General features: G+C 37.0%; 1 long non-coding RNA gene across 1 annotated transcript in view; it reads left to right on the top strand.

The window, feature by feature from the left end:
* The window catches only part of LOC111472851, a 67,262-nt gene extending 41,162 nt beyond the window's left edge, over positions 1-26,100 (top strand). Inside the window, exons 3-4 of the long non-coding RNA XR_002715501.1 lie at positions 24,613-24,782; positions 25,987-26,100. This is a non-coding gene — a long non-coding RNA (uncharacterized LOC111472851). The remainder of the gene's footprint in view (positions 1-24,612; positions 24,783-25,986) is intronic.
* The last annotated feature ends 68 nt before the right edge of the window (positions 26,101-26,168 follow it).

Here is a 26,168-nt window from a genome sequence, read left to right as displayed (position 1 = left end):
ATTGAGATGAAAAACAAAGTTGTGCTAATTTTAATTAAAACATCAAGGAAACCACAAACAACACCATTGCATTTTCTATATTTTCTCCTTAATTAGCTTATATTATCTCAAGCACATGAAGGCATTAAGGCAGTGTAATGAATGGTTCTCTTAATCTTATTTATCATATTTTCTTCAAAATAAACAAGAAGAAAAATAGATAAGAATTCCATCTTTTTTAGTTTGATTTGGGTTATACAGTTTTTGGGTAAAAAATCCGATCATTTTTTCTCAATCAAATATACATTTCTTTTTAGGTTTTAATTTATTTTTGGTGTATGAACTTTCAGATTTATTTCATTTTTGTGCTCGATATTTTTCTATAAGATGGAAAGTATGATATTCAAGTTCACATCAATATCTTATTCTTCCTTAACAAATTGAATATTTTGACATGAGTATTTTATCTTAAAAATTTCCATATAAAACGATTAGTAAACTTTTTATTAGAGTAATGTTGCAGCAAGCACGTCACAACTCTCACACAAAAAAAAGGATTTGATGTGAGATAAGGCGAAGGTGATGGTTTTGTCTAAGAAGTCCATGGATGTATGTGCTCGTACACATTTGTTTGACCATTATACAAAGAAAAACCCTTCTTATCTGCACGCCAAATGCAGTGCCAATAGTTGCATCGTTCTTGAAGCCAAAGTTCATTCTCTGGCCAAAAAACCTCGAACGAAAGCTTCCCATAATTGCTGCTAAAGTTACACCAAAACAATGTCGTCTGCCACAAATTCTATCTGAATTCCCAGCTGTATTCCTGTTTCAACGGAAGAATATGCTCCCCTAAATTGTATGCACAAATTCATATTGAAAAAGATGAAAAAAAAATTAGAACCATAAGAGTTGATACAATTCCATAGTCAAAATGTTCAATTTAACAAAAGTTCTTTAATATCAATTTGTGTGTAGCTCAACTAGTCAAGACCACACATGCGTCTGCAAAGAGGTTAAATGTTCAAACACTCCACCCCACATATTTATTAACTAAAAAAGAAAAAAAAAAACAAAAATTAACCACCTTCTAAAGGAACTTGTAATTGGACTCTTAAGGATAAAAAACCAAAATATCCTATATAGTCAAACTCAATTATTTTATCAAAACTTGTATTTTTTTTTTTCCTAAATTGAGATAGAAAATGAACGTTCATCTAGAATTTTTAAGGTTGGATATTATACTCTTCATGTTTTGAAATTCCACCAAAAGACTAAATTAACAAGAAACAATTACATAAATTTAGATATACATAAACTAATATGGTCTGGTTGAATAGTTTGTCATGATGCAACATCTTTATTTACCTAAATCGTTGTTTTTCGACTTGCAATGGGCCAATAGAGGTACATCTTGATAATTAAGAATCGTCACTTTCCAATGCGTTCCTGGTGGCATGAGTGCAAAACAAGTGAAAACATTAGAAGTTGATGCAAAAGTTATCAACAAAATCATATAGAGGTTATTCATAGCCTTCCTTTTAAATTGACTTCGAATTTGTTTGTGTTTCATTTTGGATCCTTTTGAACCATATATATATATATATATAATCTTTGCGCTACAACAAATATTTGTTTTTAACAACTTTTAAAGATATACTTTTATGTTAAACGCTCTTGAAAGGAAAGCAAAAAAAACTGAATGGATATTAAGGGTGTTCGTTTGTTAGGTTACGCTTTATTTAGCATAGCATCACACACAACTACCCAAAAACTTAGATTGCGCTCTTTTTTCTCTCCAACGCCAATCATAAACTTCACCCAGCTCCATTGTAATCGTCTCCTTCTCAAGTTCCTTCCATTTTTGTGCTCAAATTTATAAACAAAATTGAGACCTTAATATTTGTGTTGACGTCTGTATTTTATTCTTAGATGGCAACTTGGATATTTCATCGACATGCATGCACCTTTTTTTGTTAAAAATTTCGGATAATTGATAACTCAAATGTGCAATTGTAACGACCCTAAATTTCCACATACTCAAAGTCACTACTAAATGCAAGAACATGTGAATGCAATGACGGGACCTAATCCTTTCAATCTATTTTCTTACGGAAGTGTCCAAACGAGTAATTTAGACGTGTACCATATACCCTATACACAACCCATACATGCGATTATGGGCTCACCAGTCGGTTCGCACACCGCTGGGCCACTTTCCTTGTCGGGCGAGCATACTCTGGGTGCTCCTTAGGCCGGAGACCCATTAAAACTATTAACTGTCACGGTAGCGCTATGCAAAACGTAATGATCATTGTCTTGCCATTGGATGTACGCGTCCGTACCCTCGTGATGGAATAAGGGTATCCCCCTAAATGCATGAGCACACATAATGCATGAGGTCCCCAACATTTCTACTTTTGTCATTAATGAATATAACCCCGCTATCATCTTCCATGCTTAACATGTCATTTCTACTTTTTCACTCTACGTATCATACATAATCTTAACGGGATTACATTTCATTTCATTTATCGTGATATCATGTCATTCATAACATGTTGCATACATACAATTTGGAAAACATAACATAACGCTCCATGCTTTTAACGTGTCATTTCATAACGTGCAATTCATTCAACAATTACCTCCATGGTCACACAAAACAATCTAAACATAACACCTCACATCACACTATATCGTATCGTAAACACTTCGTGGACATATCGTTCCCTAACTTATCATAGCCTTAACGTTCTTATATCTATCACAGTCGTATCGTTACGTGAACATACCTTAGTCATATCATCACATGAACGTATCCTAACGCTATCGTTCTATGAATCTATCACAAACCTATCCCTTTCTACCTATATCCTAACTATATTCTTTCATCAATCTCTCCTATCCATAGCACTCCGGTATGTAACCTAACCTTAACGTTTCATTTACGTATCTTACTCCTATCGTTACATTTCGTTTTGTGCATCCTTCTCGTATCCTATCTCAAACATATCCTTGAACACATAGTCAAAACCATTGTAATAATTTAATGAACATCTAATCATAATTTGGTGTGATCTCTAAAAAAAATAGGATAAAAGAAAATGAAGATTTAATATATACCTTATTGATCATATGTATCTTCACCTAAGTCTCCCGAGAATCTCTACAAGACCATTCTCATTTGTTTCCTCAAATATGATAAATTATGTTTTTATGTTTTTTTTTTTTTTGGCGTAAGGATGGGTTGAGGAGAGATAATTGTGGAAAGGGATGAGATATTGGTGGAGAGGAGTGAGGAAAGGTTGTATTTCATTTTTTTGTTTATTTATTTATTTAGTATTACTATTTTAACTATATTTTATAATTATTTTTGTTTGTTTATTTCTTTATTTATTTCATTGTTTATTTATTTATTATATATATNACGTATCTTACTCCTATCGTTACATTTCGTTTTGTGCATCCTTCTCGTATCCTATCTCAAACATATCCTTGAACACATAGTCAAAACCATTGTAATAATTTAATGAACATCTAATCATAATTTGGTGTGATCTCTAAAAAAAATAGGATAAAAGAAAATGAAGATTTAATATATACCTTATTGATCATATGTATCTTCACGTAAGTCTCCCGAGAATCTCTACAAGACCATTCTCATTTGTTTCCTCAAATATGATAAATTATGTTTTTATGTTTTTTTTTTTTGGCATAAGGATGGGTTGAGGAGAGATAATTGTGGAAAGGGATGAGATGTTGGTGGAGAGGAGTGAGGAAAGGTTGTATTTCATTTTTTTGTTTATTTCTTTATTTATTTCATTGTTTATTTATTTATTATATATATATATATATATATATTGCTATTACACTCACATGAACATTATTTATAACATAAAGTTCGAAAAACGCTTAAAACAACTTTTCTCTAGAAAACACAGCCATGGAGAGCAAATTAAGAAACATAACAAGAACTTACAATAGTAACAAGAATAAGAAAAGAAAAAGTGTGGTACTCTAGTATATCAAGGACACGATTAAGAGTCTACAAGTAGGCTGCTTACTGAGTCTTGTACTCATTCCTTATTCTCCATTATTTTTTCAAGAAATAAGGAGCTGGTCGAGGTCGGGAGTGGACTCTGGGGCAGGTGCCATAGACAAACCTCACCCGTCGTCCTTCAAGCCTTTTGCGCCGTCCCTTAACATGTGTTTTAACTATTGTGTTGTGTTTTAAAATACTTTGTATCATCTTTATTTTGATATAATGTTAATATGTTTTAAGTTTTGGTTGTTTTATTTTGTTAAAAAGTTTACCCTACGCACGTGCAGCAGTCTTTGCTCGTGATGCAGCCATCCTCCATACAAGTGCGCCTTGCTTTGACCTGAAAAATAATGTGGCACACGACCTGAGTATTTCGAAGAATGCTAAGTATGTGGCCCAAGTATAGGGGGCCATGCAAATGCAAACACAAGCAATCATTATTTAGGGACCTATCTCTAGCCTCATAGGGGTGGCCTCCAGTCTTGGACAAAGAGAGTACGTGAATGAATAAAGATGACATTCGAAGAAAAGAGATCCAGAGTATAGATGACTGAGAAAAGCTTGAAAAGAATTGAAAGTTATTACCTTTATCAACGAGGTGCACTTTCCTTTTTGGTAGCTTAACTATAGGAACTCTGAATTCAACTGGAGCAATTTTATGTTGGTTCATCTTTTCAGAATTTTTGTAGCAAACACGTGATTGAGGACAAAACGTGTTAGAAGAACTCATGTTGGATTGTGTTGATAGTTTTTACTCTTAGAAGCGAGGAGTAAGTAACCTGACCATATCGTCACGGGAATGCTATGGCCCTTGAGTACAAAATTCAGATTCGAATCTTGGGTATGAGTCGTTGCAATTAGAAGCTCGAAACTCGACCAAATTATAACATTAAAAGAATTCTAAAATCCCAAAGATTCCTCCCTCTACTCTAGTATTCAAATATAAAAAATCTTAGGTCTATAAAGAAACCCAACAACACTATTGAATTATACATGGGTGAGCAATCAAGCCTAAAAGAAAAAAAAAACAGGTGTTTGTCGGAGGGAGATTTTATTTCATTTTTCCCAATGGTGTATAGAAAAACATCCCCAAAAGAATATTTTTCGAGTAAAATCCATCATCAAACGCTGCCCAAATGAAGTTTTTAAAGTCACACACCGTGGAGAAAGCCAATACTAGTGCCCGGGCAAAAATCCTCAAATGAAGCATGTCCATTCAAACCATTAAAATTGCACCAAAACAAAGTCATACACCAAAAGTTCATTTTGAAGCTCCAGTTGAATTGGGCTTGCTTGTCCAAAACACATCCCTCAAACCGTCATCTCTTGACTTGCAATGAACATTTAAAATTTAGTTTATTTCATAATTGTAGATAGCCACTTGTCATTCACTCCATGGTTCTTGCCCTTTGCTCCCTATAGCTTGTATCTTGGATCGTGTAAAATGTGTATTAATAATATTATGTTTGATCCCAAAGCAAACAATAAGATAAACAGTGTCTGGTTGGAAGCTTTAATTTTCCTTTAGATACTCGAGGCTCTTTTGTTGATGCTTAGCCATTTTTGTTTTGGTACATTATATGACAAAAAAAACTTGTGTTGAACCATCTTAATCCTCTTTTGGAAGGTAATTTAAGGTTAATATCCATGCAAAAGATTAAATGCTAAGAATGTTTTGAGTTTGGATATCCATATTTGTTGCATAGTTATAAATACCACTTCTTTTTCATGTGCTAGTTTTGATTAAGATGAAAAACAAAGCTGCGCTAATTTTAATTAAAAAAATAAAGGAAACCACATACTAGACCATTGCATTTTCTATATTTTCTCCCTAATTAGCATAAATTATCTCATGAACATTAAGTCAGTGTTATAAATGGTTCTCTTAACCATATTTATCATATTTTATTGGGTAAAAAATCGGATCATTTTTTTCTCAGTCAAATATACATTTCATTTTAGGTTTTAATTTATTTTTGGTGTATGAACTTTCAAATTTATTTCATTTTTGTGCTCCATATTTTTTCTATAAGATGGAAAGTATGATATTCAAGTTCACATCAATATCTTATTCTTCCTTAACAAATTGAATATTTTGACATGAGTATTTTTATCTTAAAAATTTCCATATAAAACGATTAGTAAACTTTTTATGAGAGTAATGTTGCAGCAAGCACGTCACAACTCTCACACAAAAGAAAGGATTTGATGTGAAGTAAGGCGAAGGTGATGGTTTTGTCTAAGAAGTCCATGGATGAATGAACTCGTACACATTTGTTTGACCATTATACAAAGAAAAACCCTTCTTATCTGCACGCCAAATGCAGTGCCAATAGTTGCATCGTTCTTGAAGCCAAAGTTCATTCTCTGGCCAAAAAACCTCGAACGAAAGCTTCCCATAATTGCTGCTAAAGTTACACCAAAACAATGTCGTCTGCCACAAATTCTCTCTGAATTCCCAGCTGTATTCCTGTTTCAACGGAAGAATATGCTCTCCTAAATTGTGTGCACAAATTTATATTGAAAAAGATGAAAAAAAAAAAAATAGAACCATAAGAGTTGATACAATTCCATAGTCAAAATGTTCAATTTAACAAAAGTTCTTTAATATCAATTTGTGTGTAGCTCAACTAGTCAAGACCACACATGCATCTGCAAAGAGGTTAAATATTCAAACACTCCACCCCACATATTTATTAACTAAAAAAAAAAGAAAACAAAAACAAAAATTAACCACCTTCTAAAGGAGCTTGTAATTGGACTCTTAAGGATAAAAAACCAAAATATCCTATATAGTCAAACTCAATTATTTGATCAAAACTTGTATTTTTTTTTTTTTTCCTAAATTGAGATAGAAAATGAACTTTCATCTAGAATTTTTAAGGTTGGATATTATACTCTTCAAATTTATGATGTTTTGAAATTCCACCAAAAGACTAAATTAACAAGAAACAATTGCATAAATTTAGATATACATAAAATAATATGGTCTGGTTGAATAGTTTATCATGATGCAACATCTTTATTCACCTAAATCATTGTTTTTCGACTTGCAATGGGACAATAGAGGTACATCTTGATAATTAAGAATCGTCACTGTCCAATGCGTTCCTGGTGGCATGAGTGCAAAACAAGTGAAAACATTAGAAGTTGATGCAAAAGTAATCAACAAAATCATATAGAGGTTATTCATGGCCTATCTTTTAAATTGACTTCGAATTTGTTTGTGTTTCATTTTGGATCCTTTTGAACTATATATATATATAGATATATATATATATATATATATATATATATATATATATCTATATAATCCTTGCGCTACAACAAATATTCATTTTTAACAACTTTTAAAGATATAATTTTATGTTAAACGCTCTTGAAAGGAATCCGAAAAAACTGAATGGATATTAAGCGTGTTTGTTTGTTAGGTTATGCTTTATTTAGCATAGCATCACACACAATGACCAAAAAACTTAGATTGCACTTTTTTTTCTCTCCAACACCAATCATAAACTTCTCCCAGCTCCATTCCAATCGTCTTCTTCTCAAGTTCCTTCCATTTTTGTGCTCAAATTTATTAACAAAATTGAGACCTTAATATTCGTGTTGACGTCTGTATTTTATTCTTAGATGGCAACTTGGATATTTCATCGACATGCATGCACCTTTTTTTGTAAAAAATTTCGGATAATTGATAACTCAAATGTGCAATTGTAATGACCCTAAATTTCCACATACTCAGAGTCGCTACTAAATGCAAGTGTTAGATAAAACCTGGGTTTTTTCAGTTGTTCCTTATTTAGATTCACACGATTGCAGAATACCTCGGTTTGACCATTTGACAAAACACATCGAATGGATAACCAAAGTTTTAGACGAAAATTTTGTAGGGAATGACACAGATTTAGTTGGCCACTCTCCGGCCATTTTTAGGATAATTTATATTTAAATAGGAAATCTGTTTAGAATATGTAACCACCTAATCTTTTAACCCAGTCAAAATTTCAGTCATTCTCTCTCTTTTATTTTAAGCATGATTATCGAAAAACAACAATCTCTTTTATTTTAAGCATGATTATCGAAAAACAACAAGTGGTATCTGAGCCAAGTTGAAGTCATTGGTTTATATCATTGCGGAGAAGCCAACCCATCAACTAAGTGGTTTGGGCGTCGACCTACCAACACACAAGTCTCAGGTTCAAGTAGAAGAAAATGTAAAGTGTAAAAACACACACATTGTGGGGCCCAACTTTTGAGTCCAACTATAATGAATGGATTTTGTTGATGCGCATCAACCTACAAGCGCAAGGGTTATGGCATGCCGTCGAGCTAGAGGAAGGAGAAACGATTGAGTACCGTGAGGATCGACTGGCGTTCACCGCCATATTACGCACCGCGCAATCGGCCTGGGAGAGAATCAAATCCCGTCGGGTTGGTGTACAGCAAGTGCGAGAATCCAACTGCGGAAGGAGCTCTCGGAGATCTACTTTATGGACCGGCAAATCCATCGATGATTTTTCAATGCGGATCCCCGCCAACAGCATCACCACACTTGGTGGCAGCATCAGCGAGACAGAAATTGTGAAGAAGATGTTGCAGGTCGTCCCTGATCACCTCGAGCAAGTCGCGATTTCAATCGAGACATTAATTGACGTGAACGACCTAACGGGTGAAGAGGTGACCGGAAGACTGCGTAACGTCGAGCAGTGGAAGAAAAATACCATTTCAGCCCTTGACAAGGAGGGTCGTCTACTCCTCACTAAGGAGGAATGGCTTGCACGCCTAAAGCTCCGTGACAACACCGGCAAGAGCAACGGGTTCTCCTCCAGCCGCCAAGACGGTAAGAAGCCATGGATGTCCCATGGGAGCACGCGCGGGAAAGATGGGAATCAAAAGAAGGAGTCGACCAATGGCAGGCCGATATGCTCGAACAGTGGGAAGAGAGGACACTTGAGCAGGAATTGCTGGAGCAAGCTTAGGAACAAGGAGAAGGCTGAAAAGGCCCATGTGGCTCAATCCGAGGAGGACGAGCCAACTCTCTTCATGGTAAGTGCATGTGTCCCCATTGTCGATTCCAAAACCACGGAGATGGAGGTAATCGACGAAGATGTTGAACTCGAGAAAGAGCTCCAGCTGGGCGTAGCAAAGGTGGCACCAGCTAAGGAGCCAATTCAACTAGAGGAGGAGCGAGTGTTTGCTCAGATCGGCGAGTGAGACGAGCAACACAAGCACTAACGATGGATCCTAGACACAGGGGCAACAAACCATATGACCGGGACTAGATCTGCGTTCTCCAAGCTCGACTCGGGGATCTGCGAGACGGTGAAATTCGGCGACGGCTCCGTTGTCGAGATCGAAGGACGCGGCACCATCCTGTTCGCCAGCAAGGGAGGCGAGCATCGCAAGCTGACCGACGTCTACTTCATCCCGAGGCTCAAGGCTAACCTTGTGAGCCTGGGTCAACTCGATGAGATAGGCTGCTTCATTTCCATCGAGTGCGGACTACTCAAAATCTGCGATAATCAACGACGACTGCTCACGCAGGCAAGGCGCACGACAAACTGTATTTACATCCTGGAGTTATAGATAGAACAACCCGTTGCTCACGCAGGCAAGGCGCACGACAAACTGTATTTACATCCTGGAGTTATAGATAGAACAACCCGTCAGTCTCTCGACCAAGACCGAAGAGGTATCTTGGAGGTGGCACGCAAGGTACGAGTACTTGGAGGAGTTGGTGCGCGGTTTGCCAGCAATAAAAGGTGTGAACAAGCTGTGCAACAGGTGCCTCATCGGCAAACAGAGGCGCACACCCGTTCCGTCTCGAACATCCTACCGAGCCAATAAGTCGTTGGTGCTTGTACATGGCGATATCTGTGGGCCCGTCAAGCAGGCGACCCCAGGCAGTAAGAGTCTCTTCCTCCTGTTAGTCGATGACAAAAGCCGCTTCATGTGGCTGACCCTGCTGCAAGCGAAAAGTGAGGCGGCAGAGGCGGTTAAGTGCATTAAAGCGCGAGCGGAGGCCGAATGTAAGAAGAAGATGCGAGTGCTGTGCACAGACCGAGGTAGAGAGTTCACCTCGGCAAGTTTCGGTAAGTACTGTAACGAGATCGACATACAGCGGCACCTAACGGCGCCCTACTCCCCTAACAGAACGGAGTGGTGGAGCACCAAAATCAGACCATCGTCGGGACAGCGAAGTTATTGTTGGTGACGGCCGGGATGCCTGGGAGATTCTGGAGAGAGGCAGTAATGACGGCCGTCTATCTCCTCGATCGGTACATCATTTTCGTGTGTTCGGCTGCGTCGCATACATGAAGGTAACATGTCCCCACCTCGCCAAGCTCACTCCCAGGGGGCTGAAGGTCGTCTTCATCGGCTATGAACTCAGGAGCAAGGCGTAAAGACTATATGATCCTGTAGGGGGGCGAAGGCAATGCAGGAGGAGATGACATCCATCACCGAGAACCAGACGTGGAGTCTGGAGGATATGTCGCCGGGACACCAAGCCATAGGGCTCAAATGGGTCTTCAAACTGAAGCGCAACGAAAAAGAAGAAGTTGTGAAGCACAAGGCCCGTCTGGTGGCGAAGGGCTACGTCCAGAAGCAAGGAGTGGACTTCAAAGAGGTATTTGCGCCAGTGGCAAGGTTAGAATCCGTTTGTTTCTTGCTGGCAATTGCGGCACATTACTCTTGGGAGGTTCACCATATGGACGTAAAGTCTGCTTTCCTTAACGGAGAACTAAAGGAGACCGTCTATGTCTGACAACCACCTGGCTTCCTGGACAACGACAACCCCAGTAAAGTATTGCGCATGCACAAGGCACTCTACGGGCTTCGACAAGCTCCACGAGCCTGGAATGCGAAGCTCGATAGTACCTTACTGTCACTGAAATTCAAACGTTGCACCTCTGAGTATGGCATGTACACTCACGGCCATGGCAAGAAGCGACTGATCGTGGGAGTGTACGTCGACGACCTCATAATCACTAGAGGTGACGTGGAAGTCCTCGAAAGGTTCAAGAAGGAGATGTTGAAAAACTTCGAGATGAGCGATCTCGGCGTGCTCAGCTACTATCTCGGCATCGAAGTGCAACAGAATTCTACCGGCATCTCCATCTGCCAAAGTGCATACACGAATAAGCTGCTGGACACAACTGGGCTTGTGGACAGTAATCCTACAAGGACGCCAATGGAGGCCCGACTCCAACTAAGGAAGGCCGGCACTACGACGACAGTCGACTCCACCAATTACTGCAGCATTGTCGGGAGTCTGCGCTATCTGGTAAACTCTCGTCCTGATCTTGCTTATTCTGTTGGATATGTGAGTCAGTTTATGGAAGCACCTAGAGAGGAGCATCTAGTGGCTGTCAAGTGCATCCTACGCTATGTAGCCAGAACCAGAGACTGGGGTGTAAGATACTGCGCAGGGAGCGGAAAGGAGAAACTCAAGCTGGTCGGCTACAGTGATAGTGACATGGTCGGTGACGTTGATGATAGTAAGAGCACTAGCGGAATGATCTACTTTCTCTTAGGCAGCGCAATCTGCTGGCAATCAACAAAACAGAAGGTAGTTGCTTTGTCTTATTGCAAAGCAGAATACATCGCCGCTTCGATGGCAGCAACACAAGGGATCTGGCTTGCGCGACTAATGGAAGAACTCATCGGGAGAGAAAGTGATCCACCAATGCTATACGTAGACAACAAAGCTACGATCTCCCTGATCAAAAATCCAGTTTTGCACGAACGAAGCAAGCACATAGAAATCAGATTCCACTACATTCGAGAATGTGCAGATCGAGGGCTCATCAAGATTGATTACATCCGAACAGAGGAATAACTTGGAGACATCTTCACCAAGTCCCTGGCGCGGGTGAAATTCGAAGAACTACGCTCAAAGATCGGAGTTCAAATAATAAGGTAGATATACCACAGGTTTTAGGAGGAGATTGTTAGATAAAACCTGGGTTTTTTCAGTTGTTCCTTATTTAGATTCACACGATTTCAGAATGTCTCCGTTTGACCATTTGACAAAACACGTCGAATGGATCACCAAGCTTTTAAACCGAAATTTTGTAGGGAGTGGCACAGATTTTGTTGGCCACTCTCCGGTCATTTTTAGGATAATTTATATTTAAATAGAAAATCTGTTCAGAATATGTAACCACCTTATTTTTTAACGCAGGCAAAATTTCAGTCATTCTCTCTCTTTTATTTTAAGCATTTTATTTTTCTTCTAACAACCTCTAGTCGACGATTTCCTCTCACCGAATTTCTCTGGCTGATTATCAAAACAACAGCAAGAACATGTGAGTGCAATGACGGGACCTAATCCTTTCAATCTATTTTCCTACGGCAGTGTCCAAACGAGTAATTTGGACGTGTACCATATACTCTACACACAACCCATACATGCGATTATGGGCTCACCAGTCGGTTCGCACACCGCTGGGCCACTTTCCTTATCGGGCGAGCATACTCATGGTGCTCCTTAGGCCGGACACCCATTAGAACTACTAACCGTCACGGTAGCGCTATGCAAAACGTAACGATCGTTGTCTTGCCATTGGATGTACGTGTCTGTACCCTCGTGATGGAATAGGGGTATCCCCCTAAATGCTTGAGCACACATAATGCATGAGGTCCCCAACATTTCTACTTTTGTCATTAATGAATATAACCCCGCTATCATCTTCCATGCTTAACATGTCATTTCTACTTTTTCACTCTACGTATCATACATAATCTTAACGGGATTACATTTCATTTCATTTATCGTGGTATCATGTCATTCATAACATGTTGCATACATACAATTTGGAAAACATAACATAACGCTCCATGCTTTGAACGTGTCATTTCATAACGTGCAATTCATTCAACAATTACCTCCATGGTCACACAAAACAATCTAAACATAACACATCACATCACACTATATCGTATCGTAAACACTTCGTGGACATATCGTTCCCTAACTTATCATAGTCTTAACGTTCTTATATCTATCACAGTGATATCGTTACGTGAACATACCTTAGTCATATCATCACATGAAAGTATCCTAACACTATCGTTCTATGAATCTCTCACAAACCTATCCCTTTCAACCTATATCCTAACCATATTCTTCAATCAATCTCTTCTATCCATAGCACTCCGGTATGTAACCTAACCTGAACGTTTCATGAACGTATCTTACTCCTATCGTTACATTTCGTTTTGGTGCATCCTTCTCGTATCCTATCTCAAACATATCCTTGAACACATAGTCAAAACCATTGTAATAATTTAATGAACATCTAACCATAATTTGGTGTGATCTCTAAAAAAAATAGGATAAAAGAAAATGAAGCTGTAATATATACCTTATTGATCATATGTATCTTCACGTAAGTCTCCCGGGAATCTTTACCCAGTAAAGACCATTCTCATTTGTTTCCTCAAATATGACAACGGTTGTTTTTATGTTTTTTTTTTTTTTTTTGGCCTAAGGATAGGTTGAGGAGAGATAATTGTGGAAAGGGATGAGATGTTGGTGGAGAGGAGTCATGAAAGGTTGTTTTTCTTTTTTTTTGTTTATTTATTTATTTAGTATTATTATTTTAACTATTTTTTATAATTATTTTTGTTTGTTTATTTCTTTATTTATTTCATTGTTTATTTATTTATTATATATATATATATATTGCTATTACACTCACATGAACATTATTTATAACATAAAGTTCGAAAAACGCTTAAAACAACTTTTCTCTAGAAAACACAGCCATGGAGAACAAATTAAGAAATATAACAAGAACTTACAATAGTAACAAGAATAAGAAAAGAAAAAGTGTGGTACCCTAGTATATCAAGGACACGATTAAGAGTCTACAAGTAGGCTGCTTACTGAGTCTTGTACTCATTCCTTATTCTCCATTTTTTTTTCAAGAAATAAGGAGCTGGTCGAGGTCGGGAGTGGACTCTGGGGCAGGTTCCATAGACAAACCTCACCCGTCGTCCTTCAAACCTTTTGCGCCATCCCTTAACATGTGTTTTAACTATTGTGTTGTGTTTTAAAATACTTTTTATCATCTTTATTTTGATATAATGTTGATATGTTTTAAGTTTTGGTTGTTTTATTTTGTTAAAAATTTTACCCTATGCACGTGCAGTAGTTTCTTCTCATGATGCAGCCATCCTCCGTACAAGTGCGCTTTGCTTTGACCTGAAAAATAATGTGACACACGGCCTGAGTATTTCGAAGAATGCTAAGTATGTGGCCCTACTATAGGGGGCCATGCAAATGCAAACACAAGCAATCATTATTTAGAGACCTATCTCTAGCATCATAGGGGTGGCCTCCAGTCTTGGACAAAGAGAGTACATGAATGAATAAAGATGACATTCGAAGGAAAGAGATCAAGAGTATAGATGACCGAGAAAAGTATGAAAAGAATTGAAAGTTACTACCTTTATCAACGAGGTGCACTTTCCTTTTTGGTGGCTTAACTATAGGAACTCTGAATTCAACTGGAGCAATTTTATGTTGGTTCGTCTTTTGAGAATTTTTGTAGCAAACACGTGATTGAGGACAAAACGTGTTAGAAGAACTCATGTTGGTTTGTGTTGATAGTTTTTACTGTTAGAAGCGAGGAGTAAGTAACCTGACCATATCGTCACGGGAATGTTAGGGCCATTGAGTACAAAATTCAAATTCAAATCTTGGGTATGAGTCGTTGCAATTAGAAGCTCGAAACTCGACCAAATTATAACATTAAAAGAATTCTAAAATCCCAAAGATTCCTCCCTCTACTGTAGACATCAAATATAAAAAATCTTAGGTCTATAAAGAAACCCAACAACACTATTGAATTATACATGGGTGAGCAATCAAGCCTAAAAGAAAAAAAAAATAGGTGTTTGTCGGAGGGAGATTTTATTTCATTTTTCTCAATGGTGTATAGAAAAACATCCCCAAAAGAATATTTTTCGAGTAAAATCTATCATCAAACGCTGCCCAAATGCAGTTTTTAAAGTCACACACCGTGGAGAATGCCAATACTAGTTCCCGAGCCAAAATCCTCAAATGAAGCATGTTCATTCAAACCATTAAAATTGCACCAAAACAAAGTCATACACCAAAAGTTCATTTTGAAGCTCCAGTTGAATTGGGCTTGCATGTCCAAAACGCGCTCGCTCAGACCGTCATCTCTTGACTTGCAATGAACATTTAAAATTTAGTTTGTTTCATAATTGTAGATAGCCACTTGTCATTCGCTCCATAGTTCTTGCCCTTTGCTCCCTATAGCTTGTATCTTGGATCCTGCAAAATGTGTATTAATAATATTATGTTTGATCCCAAAGCAAACAATAAGATAAACAGTGTCTGGTTGGAAGCTTTAATTTTTCTTTAGATACTCGAGGCTCTTTTGTTGATGCATAGCCATTTTGGTTTTGGTTCATTATAGGACAAAAAAAACTTGTGTTGAACCATCTCTTAATCCTCTTTTGGAAGGTAATTTAAGGTTAATATCCATTCAAAAGATTAAATGCTAAGAATGTTTTGAGTTTGGATATCCATATGTGTTGCATAGTTATAAATACCACTTCTTTTTCATGTGCTATTTTTGATTGAGATGAAAAACAATGCTGTACTAATTTTAATTAAAAAAATAAAGGAAACTACATACTAGACCATTGCATTTTCTATATTTTCTCCCTAATTAGCATAAATTATCTCATGAACATTAAGTCAGTGTTATAAATGGTTCTCTTAACCATATTTATCATATTTTCTTTGCATTGAACCCGAAGAAAAATAGATAAGAATTCCATCTTTTTTAGTTTGATTTGGGTTATACAATTTTTGGGTAAAAAATCTGATCATTTTTTTCTCAGTCAAATATACATTTCCTTTTAAGTTTTAATTTATTTTTGGTGTATGAACTTTCAAATTTATTTCATTTTTGTTCTTGATATCTTTCTATAAGATCGAAATTATGATATTCAATTTCACATCAATATCTTATTCTTCCTTAACAAATTGAATATTTTGACATGAGTATTTTATCTTAAAAATTTCCATATAAAACGATTAGTAAACTTTTTATTAGAGTAATGTTGCAGCAAGCACGTCACAACTCTCACACAAAAGAAAGGATTTGATGTAAGATAAGGCGAAGGTGATGGTTTTGTCTCAGAAGTCCATGGATGAATGAGCTCGCACACATTTGTTTGACCATTATACAAAGAAAAACCCTTCTTATCTGCACGCCAAATGCAGTACCAATAGTTGCATCGTTCTTGAATTCAAAGTTCATTTTCTGGCCAAAAAACCTCGAACAAAAGCTTCCCATAATTGCTGCTAAAGTTACACAAAAACAATGTCGTTTGCCACAAATTCTCTCTGAATTTCGAGCTTTATTCCTTTTTCAACCCAAGAATATGCTCCCCTAAATTGTGGGCACAAATTTAGATTGAAAAAGATGAAAAAAAAAATTAGAACCATAAGACTTGATACAATTCCATTGTCAAAATGTTTAAATTGACAAATATTCTTTAATATCAATTTGTGTGTAGTTCAACCAGGCAAGACCACACATGCATATGCATAGAGGTTAATATTCAAACTCCTCCCCACATATTTATTAAAAAAAAAAAACAAGTATGGTGACTAAAATTTTTCTGTAGTCAAACTCAAATAATTATTAAAACTTATATTTTTTTCTTTTCATAAATTGAGATAGAAAATGAACCTTCATCTAAAATTTGTAAGGTTGGATATTAGCACCTGAAAAATGTGGTAGGAAATGACTTGAGTATTTAAAGAAATATTCAGTAAGTGACCTCACTATTGAGGTTAAATGCAAAACATGCGAATGCAATGACAGGACCTATCCTTTTAATCTATTTTCCTACGGCACTGTCCTAACGAGTAATTTGGACGTGTACCATATACTCTACACATAACCCATACATGCGAGTATGTGCTCACCAATCAATTCGCACACTGTTGAGCCACTTTCCTTGTCGGGCGAGCATACTCTAAGAGCTCCTTAGGCCGGACACCCGTTAGAACTAGTAACCATCATTGTAGTACTATGCAAAACATAAGGATAGTTGTCCTGCCATTGGATGTACGCGTCTGTACCCTCGTGATGGAATAGGGGTATCCCCCTGAATGCATGAGCACACATAATGCATGAGGTCCCCAACATTTCTACTTTTGTAATTAATGAATATAACCCCTTTATCATCTTTCATGCTTAACATGTCATTTCTCATTTTTCACTCTACGTATCATACATAATCTTAATGGGTTACATTTCATTTCATTTATTGTGATATCATGTCATTCATAACATGTTGTATCGATATAATTTATAAAACATAACATAACGCTCTATGATTTTAATATGTCATTTCATAACGTGCAATTCATTCAACAATTTCCTCCATGGTCATCATATCATCACAGGAACGTATCCTAACGCTATCGTTCTATCAATCTATCACAAACCTATCTCTTTCTACCTATATCCTAACCATATTCTTTCATCAATCTCTCCTATCCATAGCACTTCGGTATGTAATCTAACCTTAACGTTTCATAAACGTATCTTACTTCTACCGTTACATTTCGTTTTGTGCATCCTTCTCATATCCTATCTTAAACATATCCTTGAACACATCGTACCACAATTATTATCATATAATTCACATATTATAATATAACATAAACATAGTATAAGCATATTGATTCACAGATAACTCACACATATCAGTATATATGACACGTGCAGAACCACAGGCACGTGTCAACATCAAATATAACCATGTCGATAGTAAGACCACTTACCTGGTTAGCTTAAGTTGTTGTGGCGAATATATATTTAATGAAAGTTAGATTCTGTCCTTTGAAAGTCAACCTATGTGAGCCAATGACATCTTTCAAGTTTGAAATGTATAAAATTATTTATCTCATTTACATTGATCCATTGTGAAAAGTCTTGAAATGTTATATATCTATAANAATTACAAATATAAAATGAAATACAAAAGACCCTAAGAGACTAACAAGAAACTGATGTTCCAGAACGACACCCCTATGTGATAGTGCAGATCTTGAACACCTCCCCACCTCGACCGGTACCTGAAAAAAAAAAAAATAAGAGGAAACGGGGTGGGTATAAAAATATACTCAGTAAGCAGTCTACTTGTAGGCTCTTANGAGTTATTTTAAGCTACTCTGCCCTTTACTTGTTTGTAGTTTTTAATTCCTAAATCTTCCTCTTTTTTTTTTATATCTGTATTGACTCTGTTGCTTATTAATTTTGTTCTCATGTATAATAAATTTTGAGTGGATCCGTGTTTCCACATCTTTCTTTTATCTCAGTGTTTGTTGTTTACACATTTTCTTGGTCATTCTATTTTTANAGTACACAGTTTAGGGTTGAAGGACTTAACCTTTGAAGCGGTATTCAACGTTTGAGGATGAGGTGCTCCCTCATAACTACATGTACCACTCATACAACCCAACTAGAATTAGTCCCTGCATGGACAACATCCTTCCACAGGACGGACCCATCATGCAGGCAACCTTGACCCACTCGCATGATCAACATCTTACCAGNGATGTAAATTTAATCTAATAGATTTACTAGAATTCTTATAAATGATTGACATTTCATTTCTAATTCAAAGCTAAACCATTGTTATAATTTAATGAACATCTCACTGGTTGTGATTTCTAAAAAAAAAATAGGTTAAAATTAAATGAATATTTAATATATAATATTAATCACGTATTTATCTTGAGGTAAATTTCCATTAAACCTCAACTGGGTAAAGACCATTCTCATTTTTTTCCTTAAATTTGACAATTGTTGTTTTTCTGTTTATTTCGGGAGGAGAGATAATTGTGGGAAGGAATGAGATGTTAGTAGAGAGGAGAGAGGAAAGGTTGTTTCTTCTCCTTTTGTTTATTTATTTATTTATTTCCTTATTTATTATTATTTATTATTTTTTTTATTTTATTTTTTTTCCTATTACACTCACATGAACATCATTTATAACATATAAACTTTGAAAAGCATATTAAAANTCTCCCTAATTGGCGTCTCGCCTAGCTCAACAGTACCACACTAGAGTAGGAAGGGAAGCGGAGCATACTCGAACGTTATACCAGATATTGTCGGCTAAGAGGTCATCTCTCTACACCTTGGGGTCCTATTGTGGTTCTCTATACCTCAAAGGAAATTAAAACTATTGAGTTAAGGGCCCTGGCTTCTAGATTCACTCAATCAAGAATTCCAAGTCCATAATAGTCCAGGATTAAAGGGTCTCTCCCTCTAAGCATCGCTCACAACACCATAGATGGTAACATAAGGAGGGTCCCCTAACTAAACCCAATTCAATCCCTACAGGAGTTCACCCTGGGCTTATCACAACACTACAGCTTATTAATCATATCGTAAGTTCACACAATCATTCAAGAGGAGTTTATGTATGATTAACAACACATACAGTCATACAAGCTCAACAGGACGATATCATCCATCAACACCCGGAGCGTAGATACACAAATCCTCAAGTCCACCAACATAGTATGAACAGATAAAAGCAGTAAAAAGATAGTCCAACAAGCATACAAACATCGAGTACGAAATCTCAAAAAGGCAGCAAGTCCAACAAATATATATTTAACTTCACAAGTATAGAGGATCATTAGATCTAGCTACCTAGGGATAATTCGCTCTAGCATGCATGCAAAACCATTGCACCCAACAAGTATTACTTCCTAAATCTGTATGGTTACGTACAAGTATGTTGCGTGCCTTCTCGAGCTTGATTACAGTCGTAACAGAGTCCAAAAAATACGAATTATCTATAGAGAGACCTAGTTCACAGTAAAATAGGATTAGCACTAGAATCAGGATGAAAAATAGGTGAAAACAGGGCACTCACGCGCCTGCAAGTGCTCATAAGGGGCTCCCACACGCCTGAACACTTCACCACGTGCAGGGCGTACGCACGGTCAACGCAGGCAATGCGCGGGCAGAGGCGCATCTCGATCCCTAGCGGACGTAGACTTACCCCTTGAATTTTCTGGGCGTGACACGTTTCGAACAAGGACTTGTGGTAGGTTTCGGGTTGGACCGCAGGTCGTCGGGTTGCTTCACAGAGCGTAGGTCGAGTTTTTGGGTCAATAGTCTGACGCGTGTCAGCGGAGGCACCAGAAGTGTCTCTCCACCAGTTGCTTGATACGTGTCCTCCCGTTCCGGTGACCCCGTGTTCGTCGCCGATTGCCTGAGTTCATCTAATTTCAAGATTCTGGTCAAATTCTATATCAATCTATTTATTTTGGATTTTTCTATCTTCCAAACTGTAACTCGAATTAAATTGGTTCCTTTATAAGAATTCAAGATCTCAAGTCCGCCTATCCAGATATATTTTTATTGTATTTTTTGATACTCACAGTACTTAATAAATGAAGTCGAAAACTAAGAAAAATTCAGTTTCTTACCGAAGTAGGACGGTTTCTCGATTTTGTTTTCCTCTAAAAACTTACAAGACTCCTCACCTAAAGTATTGCAACTAGATTAATAAGGTTTAAATCATCTAAAACTCTCCGATTTATGGTGAAATCTTGAAACAAGAGAGATCGCGGACTCACCTCGCATTCTTGCCCGTTTCTTGTTGGAAACGAATGATCCAACGCTCAGACCACTCCTCTTGATACTCTGAGTAGCTTTAGTAGGAGACCTAAGATTGAGGGTGCTTCAATTCGGTTTTAGGGCGTTTCTCCCTCTTCTCCCTCTTCTTCCTCTTCTTAAAAACCCTAACTATTCATTTCTTTCTCTTTCTATTTTTTATTATTTTTTTTTATTCTTTTCTTTTTCTTTCCCTTCATCCAGGTCTAACGAGACCCCCTCAAAGTTATATGTATGGGGCAAAATTACCTTTTTCCCTATTGACTTTGATCAAAATTTCAATTACATTACCATTTTTTTTTTAAAGTTACTTGATGCATCACGAGCATTTCTTTCTTCTGCACCGATTTGAAAATAACACTCTAAGTTCTACAATAAAATCTAGAAACTCACAATGGTTAAGAAGGTGCTAATCACAAGGATAGAGCGAATTGTACCTGTTAGGCTTGGGGCGTTACAAATTTATAGTGAATCCCTGTTTCCAAATCTTTCCTTACGTTTACTGTTCACAAAATTTTTTGGTCATTCTATTTTTAATCTATTCATTTGAATACTGATATAAATTTATTCTTATATTAGTGAGATTTACTAGAATTAGTATAATGATTGACACTTAATTTCTAACTCAGAGCTAAACCATTGTAATAATTTAAGATTTACTAGAATTCGTATAATGATTGACACTTAATTTCTAACTCAAAGCTAAACCATTGTAATAATTTAATGAACATCTAACTATAATTGGCTATGATTTCTAAAAAAAATAAAAGAAAATGAAGATTTAATATATATTTTATTTATTAAATCTATCTTCAAGTAAATCTACAGAAAGTCTCAACTGGGTAAAGACCATTCTCATTTTTTTACTCCAATCTGTTGTTTTTCAGTTTTCTTAAAGATGGCTTAAGGAGAGATAATTGTGGGATGGGATGAGATGTTAGTGGAGAGGAGTGAGGAAAGTTTTTTTTTTTTTGGTTTATTTATTTATTTATTATTATTATTTTAAATATTTTTTTATAATTATTTTTGTTGGCTTATATCTTTATTTATTATTTTATTTATTTATTTATTATTATTATTATTATTATTTTGCTATGACATTCGCATAACCATCATTTATTACATAAACTTCGAAAAACGCTTAAAACAACTATTCTCTCGAAAACACACCCATGTCCTTACGTATTTAAATACGAAATACTGAAATTAAGAGAAAATAAGAGCAATACAAAATAATTTAAAACAATGAAATGCATAACAACCTATTCTAACCTAAACCTAGAAATTTAAATATCAATCTACCTTATGCACGTGCCACAGTCTCTGCTCGTGAAGCAGCCGTCCTTCGTAAAAGTGCACCTTGCCTTGATTTGAAAAATAATGTGGCACACAGCTTGAGTATTTGAAAGAATGCTAAGTAAGTGGCCCCACTATAGGGGGCCATGCAAATGAAAACACAAACAATCATTATTTAGGGACCTATCTATCTCTATCATCATAGGGGTGGCCTCTAGTCTCGGACAAAGAGAGCACATGAATGAGTAAAGATGACATTCGAAGGAAAGCAATCCAGAGTATAGATGAATGAGAAAATCTGAAAAAGAATTGAAAGTTACTATCTATATCAAAGAGGTGCACTTTCCTTTTTGGTGTTTCAACTATAGAAACTCCAAATTCAACTAGAGCAATTTTATGATGGGTGACCTTTTGAGAATTTTTGTAGCAAACACGTGATTGAGGACAAAACGTGTTAGAAGGACTCATGTTGGTTTGCGTTCATAGTTTTTACTATTAGAAGCGAGGAGTAAGTAACCTGACTATATCGTCACGGGAATCCTAGGGCCATTAAGTACCAAATTCATATTTCGAATCTTGGGTATGAGTCATTGCAATTAGAAGCTCAAAACCCGACCAAATTATAAACATTAAAAGAATTGTGATATCCCAAAAGATTCCTCTCACTACTGTAGATTTCAAATATACAAAATCTTAGGTCAACAACACTATGTTGAATTGCTACATGGGTGAGCAATCCAACATAAAAGAAAAAAAAAACAGGTTTTTGTGGTTCGAGGATTTTATTTCATTTTTCCCAAGGGTGTATAATTCAAAGATATCCGAAGGAATATTTCTCAAGTAAAATCCATCATCAAATGCTATCTAAATGCAGTTTTTAAAGTCATACCGTGGAGAAAGCTAATACTAGTTCCCACGCTAAAATCCTTAAATGAAGCATGTCCATTCTAACCATTAAAGTTGCACCAAAATAAAGTCGTACGCTAAAAGTTCATTGTGAAGCTCCAGTTGAATCGAGCATGCATGTCCAAAATGCTGTCGCTCAAACGTCATCTCTTGACTTGCAATGAACATTTAAAACTTAGTTTGTTTGATAATTGTAGATAGCCACTTGTCATTCGCTCCATGGTTCTTGCTCTTTGCTCCCTATAGCTTGTATCTTGGATCCTTCAAAACGTGTATTAATAATAATGGATCCTTCAATTTTTCTTTAGATACTTGAGGCTCTTTTGTTGATGCTTAGCCATTTGGGTTTTTGTTCATTATACACCCAAAAAAAACTTGGGTTGAACAAGCTCTTAATCCTCTTTGGGAAGGTAATTTAAGGTTAATATCGATGCAAAAGATTAAATGCTATGAGAGTTTTGAGTTTGGATATCCCTATGTGTTGCATAGTTATAAATATTAATTCTTTTTTATTTTCTATTTTTGATTGAGATGAAAAACAAAGTCCTAATTTTAATTAAAAAATAAATGAAACCACAAATGAGACTGTTTGATTTTCTATATTTTCTCCTTAATTAGCACAAATTATCTCAAGCACATTAAGGAAGTGTTATAAATGGTTTTCTTGACTATATTTATCATATTTTCTTGGCATTGAACCGAAAATAAAAATAAAATAGATAAGACAGAAAGAAAAATAGATAAGAAGTAATACTCGAATTTTTTTATAAATAAATAAATAAATAAAATAACAACATATGGGCAAAAGGGTCTCTTACAAAGGGTCTCTTAGAAAGGGTCTAGTTGTTTGGGCTCTACAAAGAGGAGAAAAAGAAAGAAAAGAAAAAGAGAGAGAGAAAGGAGAAAGGAGAAAGGAGAAGAAGTTAAGGGTTTGGGAGAGAGGAATAGTAGAGAAGACAAACTGTTGTTGGAGATCTAATCCAAGGTAAGAAACTTCGAAGCAATACTCCTCTCGGTGCTAGAAAAGAAGTTTGGGTGGTGGATCCACTCATTCCAGCAAGAAAATCTAAGAACGGACAAAGTAAGATTCTAAACTTCGTGTTTCGATTTTATCTAGATCTAAGAAATTTCATGAGCATTAGATCTGGAGTTTTTGAGGTATGTAACTAAAATAAGATTCACACAGGTCTTTTGAAGTTTCTGGACGAAAATTGGAGTTTCAAGAAAACGTTATTTTCGGTAAGAACTCGTGTTTTTCCCCAAATTCGAACTCAAATAATAAGACCTGTGATTACCAAAAAAAAATACAAGAAAAATATATTGTAGAAATAGAATATGACATCTATAATACTCGTGAAGAGAACTTGTTGATTCGGATCATGGATTGGAAGATATAAAAATCAGAAGAAAATGGATCGAAAACACCAAAACTCACGTTTCTAGAAAATTGGAAAAAAACGCAAGAAGAGAGAGGAGGAATCGCCGCCACATGTCGGCCGACGTACGGAGGAGCGCTGCAGGATCGACGAGCGACATGTGGCGACCGCGGGCTGGAGAAGCGCATCAGGCGGGCGCAATTGGGTCGGCCTAAGTCCGAACCACTCGAACTGGCCCAACCGGTCGCTGGCCTGCGACTGCGTGGGAAGTCACGCGTAGTACACCCTCCAGAGCGTGTCAGCGCACTTGTAGGCGCGTGAGTGACCGTTTTCCCTCCGTTCGACCTCCGTTTGCTTGTTCTTTGCCTCGATTTCAACTCTGATCCTATTTTTATGTGAATTAGAACCTATCAAGGAAATTCCAGAATTTTTGGAACCTTTTCTGGCAAATGATTCGAGCTTGGGAAGGCACGCATCAACCATGTAAGTAGCCATTTGAATTCCCACGAGCAGTACTTGTATGAACCGGTAGGAACATGCATGCATGCTACCACCCATAAAATTAGCTAGCCGGACCTAGCATATTAGTATGGAAACTGTGAAAATAAAATGATTAAGGAAAGCTAGATATGAAATATTTATTAAATCTGTTTTGATTGAGATTCTGATAAAGTATGTATGCATGAGGAGGATGGGAAAATTATGAAATCTGCACTCCAGGTAAAGGTGGACGTTATCTTCCCGTTGAGCATGTTTGTTAATATTGCATGAACTGCTGCGTGTTAACTCCTATGCATGATGATGGCTTGTGTTATCTTTCTTGATGAACAGGAAGAAATTATGAGCTTAGATTAGGGTATTTGTGACTAAGTAGGCTAGATGAGACCCTAGATTAGGGGACCTCTAGAATACCGTGCATTTTGACCTGCGAAACGATTACCGGCGGATCCAGAGCCCAGAATTTGAAAACTGATAGGTTTGTGAGACCTTGCACGAGAATCTTAAAGATGCATGAATCCAAGTCTAAGCCACCAAGTTCCACCCAAGAAAGAATAGTAGGTCACCACGGTAACTGTAGGTAGCCCGCTAGAGTTTAGCAGTGTGGATAGTGTCACCAGAACCTCCACTTCCCTCTCAGCTCCGATACCGTACCGTCGAGACAGAACTCCGGTACGGAGATCATTGAGCTTGGCAGATCCGGATAGGGAAGTGTGAAAGGTGCCCAGACCTAGTGGTGATAGCTAAGGGGTCTTCTGAACAGGTTTCTTGGGCTATAGAAACCCGTCCCTGAGCAGGGGACGTGGAGCCACGTAGGATAACTCAGTAGCTGACCGACACACAGGGGGTCGCACCCCGTTTAGTGGATGTATGGTCCCATGTGAGGGTCGTCAACTAACCTCCACGGATGATGTTCAGAGAGAGTCACGTATTCAGATCCAGCCATATGATCCCCTCAGATTACTTATGAGGTCGCGCCTCACCTCAGGACACTGATCATTTCACTGCATAAGATAGACAAACCTTCCAAGATACAGAAAAGAGAGATGGAGCATGATTTGCACTCACTAGAATCCAGAGATAAGTCGTGTATACCCACTAAGATAAGGATGCGAAAAGAGCCTACAAGTAGGTTGGTTACTGAGTATATTTTTATACTTACCCCTTTCTTTTTTTTTTTTTTTTTCAGGTACCAGTCGATACGGGAAGGTGTTCGAGAGCTGCACTGTCACAGAGGGGTGTCGTTCCAGAGCGTTAGTCCCTTGTCGGTCTTTTAGAGTCCTTCGTCCGTTTTCATATTTGGAGTCTTTTGTATTTCATTTTATATTTGCTATTCCTATTTGTAACATTTGATTTTGATTTTATATTTAA

Source organism: Cucurbita maxima, unplaced genomic scaffold (assembly GCF_002738345.1).
Source record: "Cucurbita maxima cultivar Rimu unplaced genomic scaffold, Cmax_1.0 Cma_Scf00090, whole genome shotgun sequence".
Classification (NCBI taxonomy): domain Eukaryota; kingdom Viridiplantae; phylum Streptophyta; class Magnoliopsida; order Cucurbitales; family Cucurbitaceae; genus Cucurbita; species Cucurbita maxima.
This window is presented reverse-complemented; position numbering and strand designations above follow the sequence as displayed.